This window comes from Amphiura filiformis, chromosome 20 (assembly GCF_039555335.1).
Source record: "Amphiura filiformis chromosome 20, Afil_fr2py, whole genome shotgun sequence".
NCBI lineage: Eukaryota > Metazoa > Echinodermata > Ophiuroidea > Amphilepidida > Amphiuridae > Amphiura > Amphiura filiformis.
The window spans coordinates 31,904,150-31,931,232 of record NC_092647.1 but is presented as its reverse complement, the minus strand read 5'-3'; the positions used below and the strand labels follow the sequence as shown (position 1 = coordinate 31,931,232).

At 36.8% G+C, this 27,083-nt stretch overlaps 1 long non-coding RNA gene across 1 annotated transcript in view; it reads right to left on the bottom strand.

Moving 5' to 3' along the window:
• Window positions 1–308: 308 nt before the first annotated feature.
• Window positions 309–27,083, bottom strand: part of LOC140141832 (uncharacterized) — a 43,171-nt gene continuing 16,396 nt past the window's right edge. Inside the window, exon 3 of the long non-coding RNA XR_011857466.1 lies at window positions 309–757. This is a non-coding gene — a long non-coding RNA (uncharacterized lncRNA). The remainder of the gene's footprint in view (window positions 758–27,083) is intronic.

Sequence of the window (27,083 nt, the reverse complement as noted above, 5' to 3'; positions counted from 1 at the left end):
ATTTCCTTTTTATTCCTTGGGACCAGAGGAACAACTTGATTAAAAAGTGATAATCATACCTTTGATCTTAAGGGGGTACTAGACCCCTTGTCAATTGTGTGTTGGTGACAATTAAGATATGCATGTTGCAGGGGCAAGGACTACAACTATTGCTCTGAAAATTCAGCAACTCAATGCAAGTAGTTATTGATTTATTGATCAAATACTGGTTTTCCCTCATTTTTGACTGCAACTCCACAACTGCTGTCTGTGCCGAAATAAAATTTCCAGTGGAGTAGTTGTAGTCCTTGCCCTTATAATATACATATATATCTTACTTGTCACCAATACGCTATAATTTTTGAGAAAAATGCAAAAATATAAAAAAATAGACACAAAATTGGACAGGGGCGTAGTCTGAGACAAATATACCTCGTCTCAGGGTGTAGTACCCCCTTAATGACTCAATTTGCCCACAAACCCTTCTCCATCACTTTTGAAGCAAAAAACATGAATTGGTACACAACTTCAAGTTCATGGTCATACTGGGTCCTCAATGATCTGTATCCTTGATTATACTTGCTGAAGTTAGTATCAATTCTTGAATGCTGGTACGCACTTTATTAATTAATACATTATTGATAGTTGAATTGTTTATGACAAATACATTGGTTGAAAAGTCCATTGAATAATCAACAAGAATATGTATGGTATGTTCTCATCTTTCGATTTAAATTAACAGGTCCATTTTCCAAATCATCATGCACGTTGCAAGCCCCTGTAAAACAAAAAAATAATAACAAGAATAAATATATTAAAAATCTTAAATTAAATAGAAAATATGTTGACATGTTTATGTTTTTAAATAGATCTGATCAAAACTGCCAACATGAATTTACTCAGTGTGGCCATATGTGTAGATCATGACATGCAGCGGCGTAGCCAGCCTTTCAGTGTGAAGGGACAGTCCCCATTTTTAGTCATTTTAATGACACTTTACTCTTTGTCATCCCCATTTTATCCCTAAATCCCGAAAATTATCTGGGGCAAAGCCCCCTGGCTATGCCACTGATGACACACATCATTTTGGGATTGTAACACTAATTTAAATTTAACATTTGTGCAATAATATACCTAAATATGTAATTGCCCCAATGTGTCTGAGGAGTCACACCTTGAAGTGATGGGGAGGGGGGGGGGGCTCTAATTGGGCGCTTTTAAGGACACTTTTGCCCAAATCCCTCCAAACCATGGCACATACCGGTATACATTACCTTCAACCCGCTCCCCCCACCACCACCGGTGGTCAGGCTTATAGCTACGCTGGTCGGGGCCAACCTGCACTAAAAAATAAGTAATTTTTTTCTCCTATTTTTTCCCACAAATGATTATATTTAATATTCATCATACAAAGAGTAAAAAAACAAAAACAACTAGATATGGTTGCGGTCGCCTGCGACCGCGAGCATGCACAACCGCCAGGTATTTTAGAAGGTATTTTGTTTAACACCGGAAGTGACGCCTCATAACCTTTGACCCTAAATAAAAATCAATAATGTAAACGAGATCTGATTGCGTTCGCCTGCGACCGCGAGGATGCACAGCCAGCAGTGACAAATGAGTTATGGCTCCGAATCTGTGAGAACCGGAAGTGATCCCTTAATTACCTTTGACCCCGCAAAAATATTACATAGTGCTTAGGATGTCATAAGGAATATTCCTGGTGAATTTTCAGCTTTATCGGAACTTATACATGGATTATGATTTTTTTAAATTTATGATTGACCTTTTGACCCTTTTAATGACCTTTGACCTCAATGAAAATAAAACCTTATATACAACGACAAAATGCATTGTTCCACTTTTAATTAAAAAATTCTACTATGTTTAGTTGTTGACATAAAAATTCTTGAAGTTATTTAGCTAAAACAGGAAGTTACCCCTTAATGACCTTTGACCCCCAAAATAAAAAATACCATGCATACACCATGTAACACTAATTCATGTATGATGGGTATATTACTCTGGTTTGTTTACATTTTGAGATAAAAAAAATTTAAACTTTTTGATAATTTTGGTTTTTGACCGGAAGTAACCCCTTAATGACCTTTGACCCCAAAACTGTAGGCATCCTAAAGACCCTAGATAATAGCGATGCATGTGTGCTAATGGCGACTCTCTGCTATGTAATTTGTAAAGACAGTGATTTTTTGAATATTTTTTACAAATTTTTCAGACTTTTACCGGAAGTGACCCCTTAATGACCTTTGATTCCAATTTTGTGGTATAACTTTTAGACACTGGCTATAGATGATGCATATGTGTAAGTGACGTCACGGTGCTATGTAATATGTGGGAGGAGTAGCATTTTAGTGAAAATCCAAGTTTTGGCCATTGACCGGAAGTGGATGACATTTGACCGGAAGTTGATCATGTGACATCTGTGGCACCACCAAACGGTTATACTGACCAAGTATGGTCAACATGCCTGAAAGCATGTGGCTACGATGGCTGATCATAGTGTTGACAGAAGAAGAAGAAGAAAGAAAGAAGAAGAACTAGACTAAGCTGTGGTCTAACCCACGAACACAGCCGTGTTGTTACCCCTAATGACCTTTGACCCCAAAATATATGAAAACGGCCATAGACATTGGCTAATGTCAATGCATGGGTGCATGTGGCACCACTTTGCTATGTTACTTGTGGCAGAAGGGCATTTTGAAGGTTTTTCGTCTCAGACCGGAAGTGACCCCTTAATGACATTTGACCCTAAATAAAAAAATACCACATATGAATTGGGTACCCACAATTCATGTGTGAACATACCGTTACTGTCCAATGTTTTTCTTAGCAAATAAAAAAATTTGACGGTTTTTCGTTTTATACCGGAAGTGACCCCTTAATGACATTTGACCCCAAATAAAAAAATACCACATATGAATTGGGTACCCACAATTCATGTGTGAACATACCGTTACTGTCCTATGTTTTTCTTAGCAAATAAAAAAAATTTGAAGGTTTTTCGTTTTATACCGGAAGTGACCCCTTAATGACCTTTTGATCCCAAATCTGTGAGGACCCCATAGACACTGGGTAATAACAATGCATGTGTGCAAGTGGTGTCACTGTCCTACGTAATTTGTGGGAGAAGAAGCATTTTAAACGTATTTCGTATTATACCGGAAGTGGCCCTTAATGACCTTTTGACCCTAAATATAAAAAATACCACATATACACAGGATAACTACAATTTATGTGTGAACATACCGTTACTGTCCTATGTTTGTCTTAGCAAATAAAAAAATTTGAAAGTTTTTCGTTTTATACCGGAAGTGACCCCTTAATGACCTTTGACCCAAAATCTGTGAGGACCCCTAAGACACTGGATAATAACAATGCATGTGTGCAAGTGGTGTCACTGTCCTACGTAATCTGTGAGAGAAGAAGCATTTTAGTTGAAATCACGTTTTTGACCCCTATGACCTCTGCGTGACCTTTGACCCCACGAGTTTCATATGACATGTAGGGGCATGGTCAATGATGGTTGTGACCAAGTAAGGTCAAAATCGGTGTAAGCATGTAAGTGCTAGAGCAAATGAAGTGGTCGGCAGAAAGAAGAAGAACTAGACTTAGCTGTGGTCTAAGACCACGAACACAGCCGTGTTGTAACCCCCAATGACCTTTGACCCCAAAATATATGAAAACCCCATAGACATTGGCTAATGTCAATGCATGGGTGCACGTGGCATCACTTTGCTGTGTTATTTGTGGCAGAAGGGGCATTTTGAAGGTTTTTCGTTTCAGGCCGGAAGTGACCCCTTAATGACCTTTGACCCGAAATAAAAAATACCACATATGAATTGGGTAACCACAATTCATGTGTGAACATACCGTTACTGTCCTATGTTTTTCTTAGCAAATAAAACATTTTGAAGGTTTTTCGTTTTATACCGGAAGTGACCCCTTAATGACCTTTGACCCCAAATCTGTGAGGACCCCATAGACACTGGGTAATAACAATTCATGTGTGCAAGTGGTGTCACTGTCCTACGTAATTTGTGGGAGAAGAAGTATTTTAAAGGTATTTCGTTTTATACCGGAAGTGGCCCCTTAATGACCTTTGACCCTAAATTAAAAAATACCACATATACACAGGGTAACTACAATTTATGTGTGATCATACCGTTACTGTCCTATGTTTTTCTTAGCAAATAAAAAAAATTGAAGTTTTTTCGTTTTATACCGGAAGTGACCCCTTAATGACCTTTGACCCCAAATCTGTGAGGACCCTATAGACACAAGATAATAACAATGCATGTGTGCAAGTGGTGTCACTGTCCTACGTAATCTGTGAGAGAAGAAGCATTTTGAGTTGAAATCACGTTTTTGACCCCTATGACCCCTGCGTGACCTTAGACCCCACGAGTTTCATATGACATGTAGGGGCATGGTCAATGATGGTTGTGACCAAGTTAGGGTAAAATCGGTGTAAGCATGTATGTGCTAGAGCAAATGTAGTGGTCGGCAGAAAGAAGAAGAAGACTAGACTTAGCTGTGGTCTAAGACCACGAACACAGCCGTGTTTTGACCCCTAATGACCTTTAACCCCAAAATATATGACAACGCCCATAGACATTGGCTAATGTCAATGCATGGGTGCACGTGGCACAACTTTGCTATGTTATTTGTGGCAGAAGGGGCATTTTGAAGGTTTTTCGTCTCAGACCAGAAGTGACCCCTCAATTACCTTTGATCCCAAATAAAAAAAATACCACGTATGTATTGGGTAACCACAATTCATGTGTGAACATACCGTTACTGTCCTGTTTTTCTTAGCAAATAAAAATTTTTGAAGGTTTTTCGTTTTATACCGGAAGTGACCCCTTAATGACATTTGACCCCAAATCTGTGAGGACCCCATAGACACTGGGTAATAACAATTCATGTGTGCAAGTGGTGTCACTGTCCTACGTAATTTGTGGGAGAAGAAGCATTTTAAAGGTATTTCGTTTTATACCGGAAGTGGCCCCTTAATGACCTTTGACACTAAATAAAAAAATACGATATATACACAGGGTAACTACAATTTATGTGTGAACATATCTTTACTGTCCTATGTTTTTCTTAGCAAATAAAACATTTTGAAGTTTTTTCGTTTTATACCGGAAGTGACCCCTTAATGACCTTTGACCCCAAATCTGTGAGGACCCCATAGACACTGGATAATAACAATGCATGTGTGCAAGTGGTGTCACTGTCCTACGTAATCTGTGAGAGAAGAAGCATTTTGAGTTGAAATCACGTTTTTGACCTCTATGACCCCTGCGTGACCTTTGACCCCACGAGTTTCATATGACATACAGGGGCATGGTCAATGATGGTTGTGACCAAGTAAGGTCAAAATAGGTGTAAGCATGTAAGTGCTAGAGCAAATGTAGTGGTCGGCAGAAAGAAGAAGAAGAAGAAAGAAAGAAAGAAAGAACCTGTAAGAAAAAAGACACAGCCGTGACTAACGTCACGGCTGTGTAAAGAAAGAAGAAAGAAGAAAGAACCTGTAAGAAAAAAGACACAGCCGTGACTAACGTCACGGCTGTGTAACTAGATCTGGTTGCGGTCGCCTGCGACCGCGAGCATGCACAACCGCCAGGTATTTTAGAAGGTATTTTGTTTAACACCGGAAGTGACCCCTCATAACCTTTGACCCTAAATAAAAATCAATAATGTAAACGAGATCTGATTGCGTTCGCCTGCGACCGCGAGGATGCACAGCCAGCAGTGACAAATGAGTTATGACTCCGAATCTGTGAGAACCGGAAGTGATCCCTTAATTACCTTTGACCCCGCAAAAATATTACATAGTGCTTAGGATGTCATAAGGAATATTCCTGGTGAATTTTCAGCTTTATCGGAACATATACATGGATTATGATTTTTTTAAATTTATGATTGACCTTTTGACCCCTTTAATGACCTTTGACCTCAATGAAAATAAAACCTTATATACAACGACAAAATGCATTGTTCCACTTTTAATTAACAAATTCTACTATGTTTACTTGTTGAGATAAAAATTCTTGAAGTTATTTAGCTAAAACAGGAAGTTACCCCTTAATGACCTTTGACCCCCAAAATAAAAAATACCATGCATACACCATGTAACAGTAATTCATGTTTGATGGGTATATTACTCTGGTTTGTTTACATTTTGAGATAAAAAAATTTAAACTTTTTTGATAATTTTGGTTTTTGACCGGAAGTAACCCCTTAATGACCTTTGACCCCAAAACTGTAGGCATCCTAAAGACCCTAGATAATAGCGATGCATGTGTGCTAATGGCGACTCTCTGCTATGTAATTTGTAAAGACAGTGATTTTTTGAATATTTTTTACAAATTTTTTAGACTTTTACCGGAAGTGACCCCTTAATGACCTTTGATTCCAATTTTGTGGTATAACTTTTAGACACTGGCTATAGATGATGCATGTGTGTAAGTGACGTCACGGTGCTATGTAATATGTGGGAGGAGTAGCATTTTAGTGAAAATCCAAGTTTTGGCCATTGACCGGAAGTGGATGACATTTGACCGGAAGTTGATCATGTGACATCTGTGGCACCACCAAACGGTTATACTGACCAAGTATGGTCAACATGCCTGAAAGCATGTGGCTACGATGGCTGATCATAGTGTTGACAGAAGAAGAAGAAGAAGAAGAAAGAAAGAAGAACTAGATCTGGTTACAGATCTGGACCTAGCCGGGGCTGGAAATGCCAGTCTTAAAGTTTATGGACATCTCACACCATTAATGGTGCATCGCTGTAGCATGTAGGGGTTTTATCCGTCTTCCATAGGCTGAGATACAGCTACTTTTCCGTAATTTTAAACATTTTTTTTGCAAATTTGACGTTTTGACCTCCTTAATGACCTTTAACCCCAATATAAAAAAAACCTCATATACACCACGAAAATGTATTGTTACAGTTTAAATTAAAAAAATCTAATATGCTTAGTTATGGAGATAAAAATTCTTGAAGTTATTTAGCTTAAAACCGGAAATGACGTCTAAATGACCTTTGACCAAAAAAATAAAAATACGGTGCATACATCGGGTAACACTAATGCATATATGAAGTTTATATCACTCTGGTCTGGTTATGTTTTGAGATAAAAAAAAAATGAACATATTTGATGATTTTTGGTTTTTGACCGGAAGCGACCCCTTAATGACCTTTGACCCCAAAACTGTACACACGCCAAAGACCCTGGTTGGTAGCAATGCATGTGTGCTAATGACAACACTCTGCTATGTAATTTGTAAAAACAGTGATTTTTTGAATATTTTTAGCTTTTAGACCGGAAATGACCCCTTAATGACCTTTGACCCAAATTCTGTGAATAATTTATAGGCACTGGATATAGCCGATGCATATGTGTAAGTGACATCAACGTACTATGTAATTTGTGGCAGAAGAAGCATTTTGAAGATATTTGGTTTTATACCGGAAATGACACCTTAATGACCTTTGACCCCAAATTTGTGAATATCCTATAGACACTGGATATAGCCGATGCATATGTGCAAGTGACGTCATTGTAGGATATAACATGTAGGAGAAGAAGCATTTTGAAATTTGTTGCCAGAAGAAAGAAGAAACTAGATCTGGCTACAGATCTGGACCTAGCCGGGGCCGGAAATGCCCGTCTTAAAGTTTGACCTTTGACCGGCTATTATGGACATCTCACACCATTAATGGTGCATCACTGTAGCATGTAGGGGCTTTATCCGTCTTCCATAGGCTGAGATACAGCTACTTTTCCGTAATTTTAAACATTTTTGTGCAAATTTGATGTTTTGACCTTCTTAATGACCTTTGACCCCAATATAAAAAAAACCTCATATACACCGAGAAAATGTATTGTTACAGTTTAAATAAAAAAATCTACTATACTTAGTTATGGAGATAAAAATTCTTGAAGTTATTTAGCTTCAAACCGGAAATGACGTCTAAATGACCTTTGACCAAAATAATAAAAATACCGTGCATACATCGAGTAACACTAATGCATATATGAAGTTTATGTCACTCTGGTCTGGTTACGTTTTGAGATAAAAAAAATGAACATATTTGACGATTTTTGGGTTTTGACCGGAAGTGACCCCTTAATGACCTTTGACCCCAAAACTGTAGACACTTTAAAGACCCTGGTTAGTAGCAATGCATGTGTGCTAATGACAACACTCTGCTATGTATTTTGTAAAAACAGTGATTTTTTGAATATGTTTAGCTTTCAGACCGGAAATGACCCCCTTAGTGACCTTTGACCCAAAATCGGAGAATAACTTTTGTGTACCTGTAATAGCTGATGCATATGTGTAAGTGACATCATCGTACTATGTAATTTGTGGCAGAAGAAGCATTTTGAAGATATTTGGTTTTATACCGGAAATGACCCCTTAATGACCTTTGACCCTAAATTTGTGAACATCTTATAGACACTGGATATAGCCGATGCATATGTGCAAGTGACGTCATTGTAGGATGTAACATGTAAGAGAAGAAGCATTTTGAAATTTGTTGCCAGAAGAAGAAAGAAGAAGAACTAGACTTAGCTGTGGTCTAACCCACGAACACAGCCGTGTTGTGAACCTTTAATAGCTTTTAATGACCTTTGACCCCAAAATATATGAAAACCCCATAATACATTGGCTAATGTCAATGTATGTGTGCACGTGGCATCACTTTGCCATGTTATTTGTGGCAGAAGGGGCATGTTGCAATGTTGGTTACCAAATTTGTGTTTGTGGGCAGGGAAAGGAGATAAGTAGGGTCACGGGCATAGATGTTCGTGTTTTGCCGAACACAACTCTGCTGAAGCCACGTGGTTCAGCTTTATGCAAATGATGATATTCCTAAACAATTTGAAGCAGCAAGAGATTTGCGGATTCGTCCTCAGTGCCCAGGACCCGCAAGACTGTACTTTGTCAAATCAAGAGAAGACAAAGTAGGAGACTAAGACTCGTTTCTGACTAGTGCAATTTTTGTTGTAGATAGAAAGGGGTCCAGAACAGTGTACTTTGTCTGCAGAGAAGACAAAGTTGCCCCATTTCTAACTTACGCACAAATTGCCCTACCCTGGGCATACGAGTCTTAACTAAGACTCAATTATAATTATTGATTAGCATGTAGCATATAGTATATACAATAATTGCAAATAATTTATTATGACTCATGACAAATTATTTTAAGTAGGCTATATACAGAGTGACATTAATACATTATTAAAATATAAACAGAATATTTTATTGATATTGCACAAAGTGAAGGTATATATATAATTTACAAAAAAGTGAATAAAAAGCGACTACAATATTATCTGATATAATGATGTCATGTATAATAGGCCGGACAATGTGAAAGCATAAATAGAATTACAACATAATTATCGAGGTTATGTCACAGAAATACGCAGGCTTATAATTTTTTATTGTAGGCCCCGTTGCATTTTCTAAAAGTTATACTAAGATAGAGGCATATATGTGTACCAATTCTCTGAACCATTAACAAATTATGAAAATGCATTTTTTTACACTTTGAATATGAACATGTTGAAAAGTAGTTCAATGGAATGACGATGTTCGTTATATTATATAAGTTATAGTATGATGAAATTCGGTAATTGATTGACATGATTCATGTATGTTATTTTTGATAAATGAGGTATTGAAACTGTTAAAGACGAGTATTAAAGACAATATTTAAATAATACGATTCATGAAACATTCGTAGATCATTGTAAAATTAAACAATGTTATATAGATATTAATTAACATCTGCTATGTCACAATTATTGCGTATAACAAAATTGGATTAACATAAAGATGTTTCACTGAGCTCAATTCTTTTTTAAAAAGATATATAAAATTTAGATTCTCATGCAAGACATTACTAAGTGCATGGTTTATATTAATTTTGACATAAGTTAACAGTTATCCTGCTCTTAAACTTGCTTTTGCATAGTAATGTTTCAGTACAAGGGAATCGTCTTTGTTTGTAAATCTAAATGGTTTAACTGAAAAGAATTGCTAATACGTTATGGCAATAAATGTTGGCTGATGGTAGCTGTAATATGTTGTCATTACAGATGCTTGGTATTGCTTGGGCTTGGGCTTGACATAAATGTGATCTAGCAGAGTTCCTTTAGCGGTGGTAGAATTGGAGATGACCTGATGGTATTGTCTGAAAGCGGGTAAAATGGTTTCTTTGAACAAGTTGCGATTGAAATCTCCGACGAGTACTTTGTAATCTGTATCTAGTACTTCCATTTGGGCTGTGATATTGTTCATTTCTGTGCTAAACGTGCTTGTACTTGTTGCAATAGGCTTGTATATTGTCGCAACCAGCAAGTTTGTTTTTCCACTTGTTCGTATGGCAAGTATATCACATTCATTACTGAAAAGTGGTACTACTGTATAACGGATGCCGTTCTGAATATACATAGCGACACCTCTACCATTTCCAGAGTTAACTACTTCCAATGTGTATCCTTCAATTGAAACAGAGTCGAGGTTACTGTCGTCGGTAAGCCATGTTTCAGACAAACAGATCACATGGGCCTTTCTTATTTCTGGGTTCTTTTGAGATCATCTATGTGTCGATGTAAACTCTGTATGTTGTGATGAGCGATTACAAAATTTGTGTTGTGGTCGATTTCTGTCAAAGGGTTTGCTTTGGAAAGATCACATGTAGGCATTTTGGCGACGTTTGCTTCGATATCTTCATTACAAAAGATGCGGGATTCATCATAATCCATCAAATACATTCCTTCAAGATGAGTGACTCGACTGAGTGCCACGTAAGCCATCGATTTTCTTAGACCTTTCATAGAAATCACTGCCTGATCTGTCGTTTGGCCCTGCACTTTATGAACAGTAACAGCCCATGCAAGTTTCAATGGCATCTGTTCTCTTGTCGTAGTGAATGTTCTACCTCGAACCTGGAACGATTCTTTACGTGGCTTTATTGGTACACATCCTGCATAGTGTGGTGGAATAAACTGGGTAGTTCGTGTTTTTGCTCCAACTCGATCACTGTCAAATTTGACATATACAACAATTGGCATATTTTGAGAATTGCAGAACTCGATTCCTTTCACTATGCCAGGAACTCCGTTACATAGTCCATCTGAAACATCTACATTTGCTATGAGCATAACTCGAGCATCTACTGCTAATTTCAGGTAAGATGCTAAAGAAGTATCATCTGCACGTGTTGTTCTATGTGGCGTTTCATGCACTTGGATAATTCGTCCACCTCTTTGGTCAACGTCATTAGCTTTAATGGTGAACATTTCAGTGTTCAGTGACGCAAGTTTTCTTTCATTGTGGCTATCAACATCTTTGTTAAGGTAAAACAAATGCAATGCATCAGAAGGCGCTGTTAGATTATTTTCCTCAACTCTTCGTGATTCGAGCAATTCTTTGTCTGTCTTTTGCAGTGGTTGCTTCTTTTTCCGTTCACGTAGCCGATTAAGCATTTGAGCAAAGATAGCATCATCTTTTTGGCGCATGATTTCTTTGAGCTCAACTATTTGAAAGAGTGGGTTCCATATATCTTTCAAAATTTCGTCGTGTGGAAAGCATAATGGTGTAGGTGGGCTAATTGGTGGCAATTGATAGAAATCTCCCACTGCTAGGATTGACACATTGCCAAAGTCAGTATATGTTCCTTTAATCTGCTGCAACCGTCCGAATATATATGTCAGCTGAGTTGTACTAACCATTGAAATTTCGTCTATAATTACTAATTGCAAATGCCGATATTTGACTCGTAAAGTGTTTAGTGATTCTTCACCAAGTGGTTTGTATTCTTTTTGAGATTTAGGATTAATTTTTAATCCGGAGCAGATTGTTTGACCACAAATATTGAATGCAGCTGTTCCAAGGTGAGCAAGTGACAAGACTGTCATATCTTCGGCGGATTCTGTCATGCGTGCAAATACTTTTTTTGCATAGTACTGAATGCATTTGATAACATGCGACTTTCCGGTTCCTGCACCTCCAGTAACAAACATTTGAAATGGGTCGACACTCTGATCTCTTGCTTTATCGTCACACCATTTTGAAACATGATTAAATACCTGACGTTGCTTTTCGTTCAGTTGGCGCATCATGTGTTGTGCTTGTTCTTCGGTTATTTCAGGATCGCATGTTTCAATCGCACATCTAGGTTGATCTCCCTGATGTATATTTTGTCGTGACTGCAGTTCAGGAACTTCCATTTCGGCAAATTCATCATCTGAATCTTGAACTAAATTGCGGTCTAATTGGTCATCCAGACGTTGTTGTTCACCTTGTGGATTGATTGCTGCCCATGCATCTTGAAGGTCTGCAACATGTTGAATCGCATCCCATGCTTCATCTAGTTGATCAGTTGCTGGTTCAAACTCTTGCATATTTTCTTTAACTATATCTTTGACTCGTGCTCTTTTGCCATTGATATTCACATTACCCTTCATATGATAATCTTCATATTTGGTAAAGGCATTTGGCTTGATTTGTTCATTTCTGTGTGGCAAATATAAGCGTAGCATGTTCATATGATAACGCTCACTATCTTTCTTAACTGATACTCTTGGGTAACGAATAACAGCTGGCTTTCCTCTTGTACGTTCTTTCATCTTGATGGAGCAATTTTGCAGTTCGATTGGTTTATTTCGTTGGCAAGATTTTGCTTGTTTCTCATTACTTGCTTCATTACTTACATCTTGTTCTTTCTCTGATTCACTTTGCTCAACATCTGTTTCGTTATCTGCTTCATTGTTTGTTTCGTCATTACGTACATCTTGTTCATTCTCGGGTTCAGTTTGCTCAATATCTCCAGCATCTGTTTCGTTATCTTCTTCATTGTCTGTTTCGTCATCAATTAATTCATCTGGATTCGCATTGATATTATCTGATTTGCCTGATACTTGATAATGACTGGAGAAAAATTTAGCCATGGACATGTTATTATACTTTGAGGTTCTTGGTCTACCTATATACTTTTCAATTTGGGATGTTTTCCAAACTTGTTCAGATTTCCCTGCGTTTGCTTGTACCTCTTTCAATGGCAATGATATTTTGTGTCCGTCCAAATCAGTTTGAACAAAGATGACCTTTCTGGTACTATTTCGTAGAGGCATGCTACAGATTAGGTAAATGGCGCCCATGACACTGATTTCTCTATGTTGCAAATAAACACTTCCAAGTTTTCTCAATTGCGAAACAGCATCATCATTTCCTAATTCCCTTGCTTCTCTCTGTGCATTTCTTAACAAATCACCCATTTCTCTTTCAGATTTGGTAATGTAGGAAAGCATGTACATGGCGGCACCAAATGGATCTAACACGAATTGTATGTCCATATTTCCATTCCAGCATCGAATCAAGTGTGGGTTGTAATTGTTGATCCATTGATCTTGGATACGTCGTTTCAGGTTTATTGTGTTTTTTCTTGTAACCAATGCTAAGTACTCTTCAAATTCAGATTGTGTAACTTGTGCGGTACGGAGTATTTGTTCAAAATCTGCGTCAGTGTTACCTTCGACAAGTTCCCAAATCTTCTTTAAAGTTTCCTTTGCCTTTGTCTCATCTTCTTTTCTATGTTCAAGATCTTCTTGATATTCGAGATCTTCTTCATTTCCTTCTATCCCTTCAACTGGTCTGGAGATAAATGTTCTGTTGGATGGTGGTTTTGGAAAATTAAACCGACATACTTTTCCAGTTTTCCGACATGATTTCGAATGACTTTTACTGTGTAGTTGCACATTGGTCACTAGTTCGTGTAATTCTTCATCAGTCTCAGGGGCAGTTCACAAGATATATACTTGTCAACAAACTCTGTAATATCTTCATCAGAATCTTCATCAAACTTCGGTGCATCTTTAATCCATACCATCATGTGAATGTGTGGCCAACCTCTTTGTTGGAACTCTGTCCTGTAGTAATAGTCCTCAACTTTTCCAATTGGGTTAGCTGATGAGCACATTACATCTTTAATTAAAGTGTGCACTCTTCGTTCAAACATTCTGGCTGCTGCTGCAGGATTAGACATGATGATAGTACAGTGATCTTCCCATGTCATGTTCTTATGTTGCTCTTCAGTCATTGGTGGTTTGCCTTGTGATATTAGGATACCATTGGTTATTTCGATCCAGCGTCTGTCTGCAGCACTAAATGACATGAAAAATGTTGGGATTCCTAATTGACGTATCATTGCAAACAGATCTCGCTTTGATCTTTCCCAATAAGCAGGTGTTCCTCTTATTTGTGTCAGGAATCTATATCCTTCGTCCCTTTTGATTAGGTTTTTACTTGTTCCTTGTCTCGCAACATAGATGCAGTTATCTTTCTACCTCCTGTCTTAGTGTTACCTACTCTAATTGCGATAGAAATACCGGAGTGAATTTGGTGAACCTCTGTTGCATACAAAGCAAAAAATATGTATTCCGGATTCCTGACAAATCTGTTGTCCATTGAAAATAAGCGAGCATTAAAGTATCGTGAAGGTGATATCTTTTTCTCTCTCTTTTCCATGTAGGTGTTTTTGCCATCAGGAAATTCAGTTGGAAAACTCTTTGATTCCATTTCCAAAACCTTTTCAGGTATATTTCCTTCGCCAGGAGCAAGACACATTATTGATTCATCATGTTTGTCTGCAACATATTGAGCAAAATCTACTGGATGTAAAAACAAAAAAAGTGGTGCTGAGGTATTTGTAACATAGTCAGTTTCCGCTTGTACATTATTTTCTGATGCATCTGGAGGGTTATATTCGGAAGGCTCATCTATCATCATAGGATCTATATCAGAATTGTCTTTAGTAGCTTGGCTATCTTTATTTGCATCATCAGCAATATCATCTTTGTGTTGATCTTGAATATTACTCATATTGTCACTGGCCAGATGACTGGAACATTCTGATTCATTTTGGTTGACATCGGTAGACTTAATGTTTGTTGTTTCATTCACAGATATATTTGTATCGACTTCTATGGCTAGTGGTTGAATGACAAACGTTTTGTATCTTAGATGCAGTTCCTCAGACAAGAGAAGCAGATAGTCGTGAAGGTTTTCAAAGTTTTCAAAATACAATGCAACTGCAGTTCCTTCTGATGTTGGAAAACCGAATTCATGTCGAGAATGAAAATCAAAAAATACATATTGTCCTGATGTAATGTCCTTATAAATCGACATCATGTAAGGTTCAAATATCAAAATGTTAAAATTTGATACATGGAATGCGTCCTGTAATTCAACATTAAGTGGTCTTAACGCACTGTCTGGAGTAGCGTCTAATCTTCCACATCTTTGAATCAGATATCGAATCGGGAAAGATGAATTGCCAAAGGTACAAGTCGTCGGCAATTGTTCACTATCTAGATACTTGCTACGATCGAGTTGGCCATTTGCATTTAGTTCCTGAGATGTTGTCTTGTACAATTCATCACCATATATCAGAATTTGGTCTAAATCATCGGATGTCAATTTGTGGGAAATACTCGGTATATAGCATAACATTACTAATGCATTACACGAACATTGTACAGCTCTTGATTCTTCGCTGAATTGGACATCTCCTTGATGAAAATTTGCGAAAATTCTGTTTGCATAGGTTAATCTAATGGCCAGATCATCATCATGGAAGTCATGATCTCTGTTCTCATTAACGTGGTCATCGTAACATTGACTAGAACTTCCGTCATAGTCGGTACTTTGTATGAATGACTTATCATCGTTCTTCGAGGTATCATGGAAAAGTTCATCTGAAGCATTAGTGTGTTGACTTGATTCCGACATTGTTTCTTCCAACGCATCGTTTTGTGCCTGATGTTCTTCTTTGCGAAGTAACTGATCGTCTAACATAGTGTCAAACTCGTCGAAATTTATATCAATACTTTCATACTCTGGATTGTTTTGTTTTAACCAGACAAGCGCTTGCCTTACTTTTGTTGGATTTATGTCCTGACACATGTGATGTCCTTTGTACTCTAATTTCTTTTTTAGTTTCACTCTGATTAGACTTTGTTCTGTTGGCAGTCTTGGTAAACATCGAGCAGTATTATCGACATTAGCTTTGACGCATACAACCTGTCCATTGATTCCTTTTTGAGCACCCTTTATAAGTGAAATCATCTTCATGAATAGTATGGCAGGCGAAATGAGATGTCTTTCCAGCATATTTAACTGAGATAGTTCAGGTGGCTGCTCATGTAAGCTAAGCGTATTTACTGTTGCTAATCTAGGAACAGAATTTGATAACATATTTCTATGACATGCTTCACAGATCCATTTATTTTGGTTATCATTATCTGAAGTAAGAGCAAATTCTGCAATTCCAATATTTGCTGGTATACTCTAGAGTAGGATGCGCTCATTATATTTGTCTCGATATAATGCTCTAACCTGTTGTTTGAAAAGGATTCGCTGGCATATTTGGCATATGTATATTAGTTGTTGGTCTTCTTTGCACGATTTTTTGAAATTCGCAATAACAGTATCGATATCTGATGATTTCTTTAATCTATTAGACTGAACATGTTGTCGTTTTATGTCGGCCTTTTCAGGGTCTTTATACTGAAGTCGAGACTGATTTCGTGCTTGTTGTCGTTTTCTGTCAGCCTTTACAGGGTCTTCATACTGAAGTCGTGCTTGTTGTCGTTTTATGTCGGCCTTTTCAGGGTCTTCATACTGAAGTCGAGACTGAAGTCGTGCTTGTTGTCGTTTTATGTCGGCCTTTTCAGGGTCTTCATACTGAAGTCGAGACTGAAGTCGTGATTTTTCTCGTTTTATGTCAGCTTTTTCAGGGTCTTCATACTGAAGTCGTGCTTGTTGTCGTTTTATGTCGGCCTTTTCAGGGTCTTCATACTGAAGTCGAGACTGAAGTCGTGCTTGTTGTCGTTTTATGTCGGCCTTTTCAGGGTCTTCATACTGAAGTCGAGACTGAAGTCGTGATTTTTCTCGTTTTATGTCAGCTTTTTCAGGGTCTTCATACTGAAGTCGTGCTTGTTGTCGTTTTATGTCGGCCTTTTCAGGGTCTTCATACTGAAGTCGAGACTGAAGTCGTGCTTGTTGTCGTTTTATGTCGGCCTTTTCAGGGTCTTCATACTGAAGTCGAGACTGAAGTCGTGATTTTTGTCGTTTTATGTCAGCCTTTTCAGGGTCTTCATACTGAAGTCGTGATTTTTGTCGTTTTATGTCGGCCTTTTCAGGGTCTTCATACTGCTGTCGAGACTGAAGTCGTGTTTTTTGTCGTTTTCTTTCTGCGTATTCTGGTGATGAGTACTGCTCCTTTGATCTTTTCCTTTTTTGTGCGTGAATTTCATTTTGTTCTTCTATTGGTTTATGTTGGAACCATTTTGTTGTTTCGTTAGTTTTTTTCTTGGTTTTGGTAAACTGCAACCATCTTGGCTACTTTTAAACGGTGTCATATTTTCTTCAGTCCATGCCGAACATCCTGGTTTATTAACAGTCTTGGTAGACCTAATGTCTGTATCACTCGCAGATATATGTGTATCGACTTCAATGGATAGTGGTTGAATGACAAAAGTTTTGTATCTTAGATTCAAATCCTCAGACAAGAGAAGCAGGAAGTTGTAAAGGTTTTCAAAGTTTTCAAAATACAATGCAACTGCAGTTCCTTCTGATGTTGGAAAACCGAATTCATCTCGAGAATAAAAAACAAAAAAGACATATTGTCCTGATGTAATGTCCTTATATATTGCCATCATATAAGGTTCAAATATCAAAATGTTAAAATTTGATACACGAAATGCATCTTGTAATTCAACATCAAGTGGTCCTAATGCGCTGTCTGTAGTAGCGTCTAATCTTCCATATCTTTGAATCAAATATCGAATCGGGAAAGATGAATTGCCAAAAGTACAAGTCGTCGGCAATTGTTCACTATTTAGATACTTGCTACGATCGAGTTGGCCATTAGCATTTAGTTCCCGAGATGTTATCTTGTACAATTCGTCGCCATATATCAAAATTTGGTCTAAATCATCGGATGCCAATTTGTGGGAAATAATCGGTATATAGCATAACATTACTAATGCATTACATGAACATTGTAAAGCTCGTGATTCTTCGCTGAATTGGACATCTCCTTGATGAAAATGTGCCAAAATTCTGTTTGCATATGTTAATCCACCTGTAGGCCTATTCATATCCGGCTTTTTGTTAATTAAGCTCACAGATTCGCTACATTCGATTTTACAATCTGGATTATCATGATTATTGTCCTGTAAGTTCTTGAGAAATGCCAATCTGGCACGTGCTTTTGCAGAACGTCTAGGCATTTTCAAAAATAATGTAAATGAATAAACAGTAATAAATGGATTAAGCTAATTGGTATAAGTTTAATAAACGCGAACAATGAAACGTTTAATACAATATAACGGCCAAAATATTAACGATATCTATTATAATACGTAAAAGTAGAAAATTATAACTACAAGAATACAGCAATTAATTGTAACAAATGTAACTTTTAAACAAACAAGTTTAATAATAATATAGAACACTATAAAAACTATAACTATAACTATTTATAACACTTAACTACGGATTAATATGTTAACTGATGTACAAAAGAAAATTCTTTGAATGAAATATATCGGAGTACTTTATGATGAAACTACTTAAAATGTCCAACATATACTTTGAGCTACCTTTGGTTTTTGAAGTAATTACTTTAACGGGACTGCACGAAGAGTCAAGACTGAAGAAAAGGTCTAACCGTTAATTGTCACGTTTTATCTTTCAACAGAACACTAGCTTTAGACAGAACGCTAGATATTCAAATTTGTTGTCAAGTACGAATGTAGATTTTAGCATTACCCAGGGTCGGTTGTACGCTTATTAAACGTTGTTTTATATCATACGGAACCAATCTACAGACCCCATAGACAATAAATAGAACCGTGTTGTTCACATTATTGTTGTACTTGCATTTGTTTTAAAATAATTTCATAATTAGGCCTGAGTTTTGGTTTATTCTCAAAGTCACATTTCAAATTCGGTTTTAACTCCCAATACAGAACGTAAATTCTATAATAATTATGTTCATTGATCTTTTTTTTTTTTTAAAAAAAGTTTAACATTGTTACTCCAGTCGAATATACTGTGTGTCTGAACACCAGTGGTTGAGGCTGATGTTGGCAAATGTAAAATTTACTGTACTTCTATAAATCGTCATTAAGGTGTTCAAAAATTCATTTTTTGGCCGAAAATACCTTGATATCTCTTTCAAACCATATTTTATCTTCTGAAATCCACGTTAACATGTTCAAAACAGAGAATGTCTTTTTTTCTACATATGCTGCAACTTTAAAGGCTTGTTTCTCTGTATTTTGTATTCAAGTTCCATGACCTTTGACTGATAATAATTTTGTAACTACATATCCCAAAGGTATCATTTTAATCCACACTTACTGCTTTATAATTATGAAACTGTAAATATCTCAATTAACTAATTTATGCCATGTGCCTTATTTACATGCGTTCGGTAAATTAGTAAGCAATTCTTGAAATATGAACGGCGATAATGTCTTTTACCTTTCTGCAGATGTGAAATATTGTTGCATACACTCTGAATCAATGATAATTGAGTATAATCGAATTTGGTGCACTGTAAAAGAACTCGGCCGATATTTTCAATCTAGGGTCAACTTTAGCAGATAGTACGTTACGAATCCTAATGTTATTCGTGTTGCTAATCAAATCTACTTCCAGGGTGCTTGAATTCTTCAATAACGCCATTTGTATTTATCAAAGTCCCGATTGACTTGTTACAAAACGAGCATGTGCATGGATTGTTTTCTATCATGCCGTATTGATTTGAAACAACGGATTCTTCCCCCGCAACTTTAATAAATTTAGTGACGTTGTTTTCCTGTATCACGATGTACTCACACTTAAGATAATCTCACAAGAGGCAAAGGAGACGTTCTGGGTGAGAATTTATTTTTTAATTGCTGGTACAACAAATTAGATCAAATACATGAGATACAATTAATATTTGAAAACACATCATGATGTACATCTGATAATAAACAATAAATTTGTACAGAAAATATAACTACGCATTTTAGTTAATTAAATCTGGTATTACATGACTAATAATCCATATCCATTGGTGTAAGCATGAAAGAATCACAAGATGCATTAGAATTATAATAATGTATATTAACGGGGTTATTGTGTATTGCTTGGGTACGCCTATACTTAATCATCTTCGCCTATGATTTAGTATCCTAAAAAAAATAGTTTACGTTTAATTATCTATATTCATTAGGTTTTTGGTAACTATCCCATGTAAGAATTACGAGAGTCAAATGATCAATGTTACTCATAACGGGGCTTCACTTGCGTATTTTTAGCTATGTATGGATAGTCCTATGACTGACTGTGCTTTGCTATTATCGTTTTCCTTTCCTTGAATTTGTTTAGGCCAACCTGATTCTTTGGCGACGCTTTGGTATATCATTGTTATTAATATTTACATGTACTTATATTGTTCCATTGTCCATGTTGATTATTAGGTTTTTGGTTAATGTTTCATGAATGTAAGAATTACGAGATTGCTTGGGTAGGCCTATACTTAATCATCTTTAGCTATTTTACTATCCTTGACTTGGCTATATCATACTGTAATTAAAATCTACTTAAATATTATTGTTATGCAATCAAAAAGCTAGTTCACGTTTAATTTTCCATATTCATTATGTGTTTGGTAACTGTCCCATGTAAAATTACGAAATTCAAATTATCAATATGTTAATAATAAATATTTACCAGGCCTTACTTGGGTATTTTTGGCTATACATGGTAGACCTATGATTGACTGTGCTTTACTAATTATTTGTCTATTTGATTGCCTACCTGAGATGATGCTTTGGTACATCATTGTAATTTAAAATTACATGTACTTACATTGTAATGGAATAAATTGGGTAGTTCCATTCGCCATGTTCATTATCAATTCAGTTCAACTCATGTTTCATTTCAATTCAATGCGCTTCGATTCGTTTAAATTCGTCTCATTTAGTCTCAATTCGTCTCATTTAGTCTCAATTCGTCTCATTTAGTCTCAATTCGTGTATATCTATGTTGGGTGCAAGGTCCAGTTCCAGCTCTAGTCCGACGGACCCCAGAACTCCCTTGTCGAAGAGATTACCTACAATTCAAGAACAATAGGTAACTCTGTGGTTCGTCTGCAATCGTGACATATAACGAGGACAAAAACAACACAATGGCCTGCAGTTAACCATGTCACATATAACAATAACAAACACAAACATAACATGAATGAAATTGTCGCTAATCTAGGACAGCGTTCAAGCTTTTGACTTACGTTTGGTGATCAGAATGGTGGGAATTTGAAGTGAAAGATATCCTTCTTAAGGGGGTACTACACCCCTCGATAAATGTGTGTCTAGTTTTGCATATTTCTCAAAAACTAATAAAACAGTGGTAACAAAAGTTATGTATATTATAGGGGCAAGGAATCCAATTACTACACTGGAATTTCAATGACCCAAGAAAAGCGGTTTGTTATTTATAATAAGAAATAAGGTACCGCTAGGATGTACCTCGTTTCCTATCATACATACTGAACCGCTTGTCTTGAGTCACTGAAATTTCAGTGTAGTAATTGGATTCCTTGCCCCAATAATATACATAACATTTGTTACCAGTGTGTTATTATTTTTGAGAAAATGCAAAATTGATTTACCACAGGGTGTAGTACCCCTTAAAGGAACATTTTCTAGGGTGAAATTTTGTGTAGAAACTGAATCTGACATAAAAGATGCATAATTATCAACTTGAAAATTTTCCCCATAGCACTGTACAGGCATATTTCTGCCCAAGTCCTCAAATTTGAGCGAAACTTGTCGCAAAAAAAATAAGTCCTTCAAAACTGGGACTCTCAGGGCTAAACAAATATAAACTTGCTCTAGAGGTCTTGGCTGTAGCAAGTTTATATTATTTTTTTTTTGCGAAAGGCCTTTATTTTGTTCACACCCGCCGAAATGTTAGGGGTAGTAACATATTAATAATTTATTTTTGTCAGTACATTTAAACGAGTCAAGTTTTATACCACTATTTAACTATTGAACAAAAAGCATTTCAATAGCTCATACCATTGAGTTAAATGGCTTTTTTTTCAAGCTCAAAATTAGGCGAAAATTGCATTTTTCTCAAATCAATGGTCACCCTGACCCCAACTTTCTAACCCTGTTACAAAAATAAAGAAATATATTTATTCCATTTAATGATTTGAATATCACAAATGTGCCCTTGTCACATAATTAGTATAAACAATTAGGCACTACTCAGTACTTTTCATGTTCATACACTCACAGGAAATTAGCATGTGAACATTTTTCTCACCCTAAAACGGCCATTTTCGGCCAAAATTGGACCAAAAGATGATTTTTTTCTCAAAATCAGTGAAAATAAGGGGATTTAAGTGCCAAAATCTGAAAATATGTGACATTTTACCCCTAGAAACATTTAAGTACCAGGTAATCAATAATTTTGACTGTTTTCACCCTGAAATATTTTTTTCACACGTGTGTCCGCCAAAAGTAAGTCAAAGTTTGAATGCTGTCCCAGCAACTTTTTCAAATTTTGATGAATTTTTGAAAATTTTGTATATAATTTTATATACATGAATCATGTCCCAAAGTTTATCCTAGTCTCACTGATTAACCTCCTGTTTTGGTCATATTTATCACAAATTTCCAGTCTCATGGAAAGACATTTTTGGGACCTTCCCAATGAAAGACCCCACCCACTTTTTCGGTGTCTAGGTTCTCACCGAAAGACCCTTTTTTTCTAAAACCTATCCAGACATCACCGTCACTTCCAAAGTTGAGTGCCCCCCCTCCGACAGAACTCCCTTGTCAAAGAGATTATCTACAATTCAGGAACAATACGCAACTCCCAAGATAGCAAGACAACGTTAACAATGTTCAGCATGGTCACGGTCGGTAAGCTGACACCAAGACAATGTTAGACCATTGTTAAATTATGGTTGCAATGGGAACGTCAGCCTAACATTGGGTCAACGTTGTTATTCCAACCTTACATTATGGTCAGTATGTTAACGTCAAGCAGCCATCCTTAAAATGACGGTCAGCAGTGATGTAGCGTCATAGGGCAAGTGCCCCCCTTATCGATTGCAAAATTTAGAAAATCCCATAGGAAAATTGCCAAGACACAGCTTGTGCCCCACACTACGCCACTGACGGTCAGCATCAATTCAAGTTTGATATCAAGACAACATTGGCCCAACGCTATTTCGATCACAGAGCCAAGACTTGTATGCTCTTTCAATAGATCGATATTCAGAGCGATATTCTGATACAGTTTTTGGAGTATTTATTTTGACATTTTGTCTGAAATGATTGGAAATTGTTTTGTGCCCAAAATGTTATTTTTCTTGGAAACTTCAATGATTTTATCATTTAAAAAAATGCACTGGCACTGGCGCATTGTGCTAAATCTCATTTTAAAAGCTATGCGCGTGTGGTCCGGAGACAAACTTTTTTTTGGACTAAGAGTTCGGTCAATGTTGGATTGACGTTGATTTTAGTGATTTCAGTGAATCTACATAAATGGGAAAATGTAATTTTCTCAAAATGCTGTTTTTGTGATATGCAGGTATAAATTTACATGTACATGCAGAAATTGTTACAGATATTCTCCATTCACTTGACATAGTAAGGATATGACCAATTATAATTTTAATATAAAACACCCAAGACAAATTTGATGTCACAAACTTACATGAATTTGACATCTAATAATATGAAATTGCAAATGATGAATGCAGTTGTCTTATGTTCATATTAATAATAAATAAGCATTACAAAGTCATTCAAACCAGATCAATTATAGACAAAACATACAATCATATCAATGATCATAACAGAGTGGTGAAATGCACACGACCGTATCCAAACAAAGGGCTGGGACACGACAGTATACAACCGCGCATACGTACCCCCAAACACCATACCATGAGTTTTACAGTGTAGATGCACAGATATGGCTCCTGAGAGCTACAGCCATACATCCCACACAACATGTGTACAAATAATAACAATCAATAGATAAGTGCAACAACAATTACAAAATGTGAGAAACAAATAAAACATAACTTCAGCACAGAGCAGAAACAATTCTGAGTTCACACAACCATTTCCCAACATAGCTGCTAGGAAGTAATTGTGTGAGTCCAACAATCATGAAATGAGAGGCCCACTATCACAACTCCAAGAAAGCAGGAACAGTGCACCTCGCATAGCCCCCATTCATCAAACAATAATTAATAAATGGTCATGTGCCATAAGTTGGGACCCCTTTCGGTAACACATGGGAAATTTTGAACATTACAATGGCTTAACATCTTACTTGATGAGGCTTGTTTTCCCAAGCATTTATTTATTGCGATGGAAAGAGTATAGATTACTCTTTAAAATGACACAAACTTTATTATTGTATAACTAGTATTATGGAAAATATGACATAATCATCACTGGAAAAGTGTTATTCCAACGTCAAATTAGGTATCCCAACTCATTGCGCAGGACCAAATCGAGTAAATTAATACACAATATAGCAATTAAGACATTTATAACTTTTATAAGGAAATATTTCTTATAAATGGCAGTAAAAAAATATGATCATGTATGAAAAGCCCACCGACTGAGCACTGATGATGGGACAGTCCCCGGGGGACAGTCGGTGTACCTCACATACAAAGTAACACATAATACATTCTTTAAATATTAAAACATTGCACAAAGTGAGACCTCTCTCAAGCACACACAATCAGTAGCATCAGGGGAAGCTTAGGACCCACTAACATGATTTCAGGGAGCCAGTCAGTGGGCCTTGCATAACATTCCGGTACATGAGTAATAAAAAGCATAACATGAAAAGGTCCCAATTAGTGATACAACAACTCAGCATAAAACAATCATATAAAACAGCACAGTTCAATAGGCAATACGTCATGTACATGTAGCAGGTAAAAACACTGAAACACATTTAAAATTAAAATGAAAACAAGTATGTTTTAAATTTAAAGATGCTTTAAAACTAATCACTGACATAGAACATTTGATTTGTAAAGGCAGTTCATTCCATAGCATTGGTGCTGTAGCAGCGAAATACCAGCTTCCATACAATTTAAATGTCTTCACTGGAGTAAGTATTTGGCACCGGACCTGAGCGAGCGAGTGGGCTTGTATTCCACAATCAACTAAGAGATATAGTCCGGTGCAAACCCATAGTGATTTGTAAGTTATTAGCAAGATCTTATGTATAATAATACGCTTCCGTACTGGTAACCAAAGAAGCTGTTGCAGAACCAGTGTTATATATGTTCATACTTTCTCACACGAGGTACCATCCTAGCTGCAGTGTTCTGCACTTCCTGTAGTTACCGATTTCATAATGCAGTAGTCCATAAAGAATTATGCTATTGCAGCAGCTGTCTAAGAGTGAACTCACGAAGGCATGGAAGAGTTTCTCAGTGCATGCATGAACGAGGTACTTTCGAACTTGACCAATTTAGCGTAGAGCGAAGTTAGATGCTTTGCAGATTTTATGCACATGAGCGGATATATACTAAGGTGTTTATCAATGGTCACACTAATCACTAAGGTTCTGTGCTGAAGAAACTGCATGAACAGATTCCGAGAGAATATGAAGACGTGGAATGGTATTACCTTTACGTAAGAACTTGGAAATAATATGCAGGAATTCGGTCTTGCTTCTATTCAGTTTCATCTAATTGTCTGCACACATCCAGTTTTTCACATCATGGATGCAGTGTTCCAGATTGGAGATGGCAGTTGAAGTCTCTGACTGATTGAAGATCATGTAACAGTTGTGTATCATCAGCGTAGAACATCAGCTCTATACCATCATGGGACGTTATTATGTCTTCTAAGTTCTAACAGAGCGGTGTACATGGCAAAACACAACGGGCGAAGCATTCATTCGATATTATGTGCCTTTTTATGTATGGACGTCTAATAAAGTGATGCTGTTGATTGAAAATCAGAATTACTGATCTTAAGATTGTGAATATAGAGGCCAGGTTATGACAATCATGCAGGGCCGCAGCAAGGTTGAAAAATGTGGGGCGGCCATCACAAATGTGGGGCGGTCAAAATACAAATATACGCCAATATTGAAATAAAGATATAAAGAAAAACATAACAAATTTCTCAAAAGTGGGGCGGCCATGGCATCCCCGGCCGCCCTGCTTGCTAAGGCCCTGCAATCATGGTTAACACATTACTCTTTTCAACTGTGTGATCATCAACAAATAACTAATTGTATTTGTGACCGATGGCTTAGGTATGTACTTTCATGGTTCAGGTACCTGATTCTAAATGTACCATAAGTAAAGTGAAAGCCTGACTTTAATGTACTGATGTCACCACTTAAAGCCAGACATTTATCTTCTGATGATTTTAGTCTTATTTAAATTCGGAATTCATTCAGTTTCTTGTAAACTCCATTGCTCAGCAAATTGTACTGATAATCTATATTGAAAGTACTATTGGAGTAAGCAGCAGCAACTGCTTTGTTTGAAATGTAGTACTAGTTACTACTGGTTTTGAATGCATCACATGATGAATGGGCTAGCAGATACTTAAGGGGTACTATATCCGTGCCAAATTTTGCGCTACATTTTTTCTCAAAATTATAAGCGCATTGGTGACAAGTAAGATATGTATATTATAGGGGCAAGGACTACAACTACTGCACTGAATAATCAGCAACTCAAGTCAAGTAGTTATTGATTTATTGATCAAATATTGGTTTTCCCTCATTTTTGACTGTAACTCCACAACTGTTTTCTGTGCTGACTGCTGAAATAAAATTTCCAGTGCAGTAGTTGTAGTCCTTGCCCCTATAATATACATATCTTACTTGTCACCAATACGCTATAATTTTTCAGAAAATGCAAAAATAGGCACAAAATTGGCCTGCCAGGAGTACCCCTTAATGAACTAAGTTCTTAATTTGTTTTG